Genomic DNA, 2,905 nt, shown 5'->3' on the forward strand with positions numbered 1-2,905 from the left:
GGTGCATTCATCACTATGGTAATAAAAACAATCAACCTCAGTCTTTCTTCTCTTCATTTCTTACCCTGCACTCAATCAGTAGTTATTCCTTTTCCTGTTTCTATTCATGGTACCATGATTTTCCTGCCTCCCAATGTGGAAAGCAGCTATTAGGATCACAACTTTGGAATCAGACAACCCCCTGAGGCCAAGCTCTCACCCTAGCCATTTAACCTTGAGCCAGCTGCTTCACCCCTCTGATTCCCATTTCTTCTCTCTACATGATAGAGATCACAGCATCTTGCTCACTCCATTTTTGCCATGATCACAATACATGCAAACATTCATGATGTGTGCTGGTATCCCTATCACCATGGTTATCCACCTTCCTCAGCATCATGCTGACATCCCCTTTCCTGTTCATCTTCATTCCAACACTGAGCCTCTGACACTCACTTTCTATTGTCTCTAACTACATCTCCCAGTGTTCTGTTTTCTTGGTTGCAAACCCATGTTCTACCCTCCTCATAAATGAAACCAAAGCAAAAAGAACATTCCTCTTTTGTACACCTGGTTTTTGCTATAAAAACATTCCCCTTCCCTCCCTTTGCAAAGCCTGCACAAATGTTAACATGCCAGCTGCACAAAATCACAGGCTAATAGGCTATCGAGCCTAAAATGTTTTCAGATGGGGCAACTAGAATCCCCACCCATTCTATCTGGTAAGCAGAGTCTTGTTTCTTCTTAACAAGATAACTCTCCAAACCAAGACATTTAACCTCTGCCAGTATCTTTCATCAGGAGTCCACCAGACCTTCCCTCACAGAAGCCCTGCTGCTCATTGTAAAGAAGACAAACTGAGCAAAGAAAAAGGGAGCGTCTCCTTTTCCATCAATATTACAGTCTCAATATGTATGCTGAAACCTCCTTGTGCTTCCTTACCACAAGCTCTTTGGAGGACGAAAGGTTGTGTTGCGCTTTGCTTTTTTCCCTTCCCTTTCTTTCATTTTCCCTCCCCTCAGCCTCTTCCTCTTCTTCCCTCCCTCTTGACCTCTACTTATTCTTTCTTTCCCCCGTTCTTCCTCTCCCTCTTCATTATACCTGGATGCCTAATGTTTTTTCATATTATCCTAGGTATGTGTGAGTACATCAAGGTGCATCTGGCTTGAGCGATACTGTGTTAATTGCCAGCAGAGCATCTAGAATCTCCTGTTCTACATGAAAGTGACAGTGAAGTTGCTCAGTCATGTCCGACTCTTTGCGACCCCATGAACTGTAGTCTACCAGGCTCCTCCGTCCATGGGATTTTCCAGGCAAGAATACTGGAGTGGGTTGCCATTTCCTTCTCCAGGGGATCTTCCCGACCCAGGGATCGAACGCTCATCTCCCACATTGCAGGCAGACGCTTTAACCTCTGAGCCACCAGGGAAACACACAATGTTCTACATGGATGACATAAAATAGTGCAAGGCATAAATATTCAGCCATGTTGGATAAATGGAATTGAACTCTTTCTATTTTATTTCTGCCTTAACTGTCTTAGAAGGACAAAACCCACTCTAAGAAAAAAGAAAGTATAAAGGGCATGGTCAGCTTCTATGTTTTAGAATAATATGAAAATATACTACCTCACTTCTAGACAGAGAATAATGCCTACACATTAAAGGCCCCTGGGCTCCATTGAAACCCAGGGGAGGTCTAGGAGGAAGAGTACTACAGATATAGATGATGTAATAAACCCATGCATGCTGCTTCCTCATACTTATCTATGGCAAAATGTCAATGTCACTTTAGAATATGATTGTGATCTACTGAATATAGTCTACTGGGAATCGTGTTGTTCCTGCTTTGCATAATACACTTTTCCATGTGCCATCACTTCGATCATCTCAAGGATAATCCCAGGCAACCAAGGGGACCACTAGATTGTACGAACATTTGAGTACCTATGAAACACCATTCAGCTCCATTCTTCTTCCATACCTTCCTTCACCCTGCCTATTATCTCTCTCTTCTTAATCATAAGTGCTTCCCCCTGTCTTGGATCATTTCCATCAAATAAACATTCCAAAATATCTCCCATCTCTACACAAAAGAAAAACCCTCCTATGATGTTTGACTCTCCTTCAGAAAACATATGTCTGTGCTCCTCTTTTAGTAAAAAATATGTAAAATGTTTTTAATCATCTCTGTTCTCTCATTCTCTCTAGTCCAATCAGGTTTCATCTTTGCTAGCCACTGAAACAACAGTTGACATATCTAGTAATTATCTCCATTGTGGCTAAATACTGTGGTTGTTTTTTGGGTCTTCTTATTTGTCTTGGTTGTTTTGGGGTCTTCTTATTTGTGTTAGTGGCAGCATTTGACACAGTTGATGATGGTCTCCTTCTCATAACAGTTCCTCAACTTAGCCCTCCATGACATCATTCTCTCTGGGTCCAACTCAGATTTCATTGAGAGCCCTTAACAGTTGACTCTGCTGATTCTCCTTACCTTCTCAAATTCTAAATTTTGGGTTTCTCCTATGTATAATTTTTAGGCTCTGCCTCTTGTCTATTGATTTTATTTCATCTATATCCTGCTATTCCTAAATGTGTATCTGCAGACCATATCCATTCCCCACAAATTTATTTCATGAAATAAAATATTTTAAGCCTGTTTTAAACTATTTTAAGTACAGTTATTTCTCTATTCTATGCAGTTTATTCACCTATTATTGGAAACAATATCTACATTTTAGGGCTATTGCAAAGTTGAAATAAAATACCTTAACTGGAAACAAATAATTTTCATTTTATTTTTTTTAATTTTATTTTATTTTTAAGCTTTACAAAATTGTATTAGTTTTGCCAAATTTAAAGCAATAAAGCTTAACGGGCTAAAACTTAGAAAAAAGCTTTAATGTTACTTCCCAAATATGCCCAGA

The 2,905-nt window shown here is 39.7% G+C and overlaps 1 long non-coding RNA gene across 1 annotated transcript; it reads left to right on the forward strand.

Moving 5' to 3' along the window:
• The first annotated feature begins 687 nt into the window (after positions 1–687).
• Positions 688–2,639, forward strand: LOC129655876 (uncharacterized). The gene is made up of 2 exons (XR_008716128.1): positions 688–945; positions 1,114–2,639. It is a non-coding gene; the product is annotated as an uncharacterized LOC129655876 (long non-coding RNA).
• Positions 2,640–2,905: the final 266 nt, after the last annotated feature.

The sequence above is a fragment of the Bubalus kerabau genome, chromosome 1 (assembly GCF_029407905.1).
Source record: "Bubalus kerabau isolate K-KA32 ecotype Philippines breed swamp buffalo chromosome 1, PCC_UOA_SB_1v2, whole genome shotgun sequence".
Classification (NCBI taxonomy): domain Eukaryota; kingdom Metazoa; phylum Chordata; class Mammalia; order Artiodactyla; family Bovidae; genus Bubalus; species Bubalus kerabau.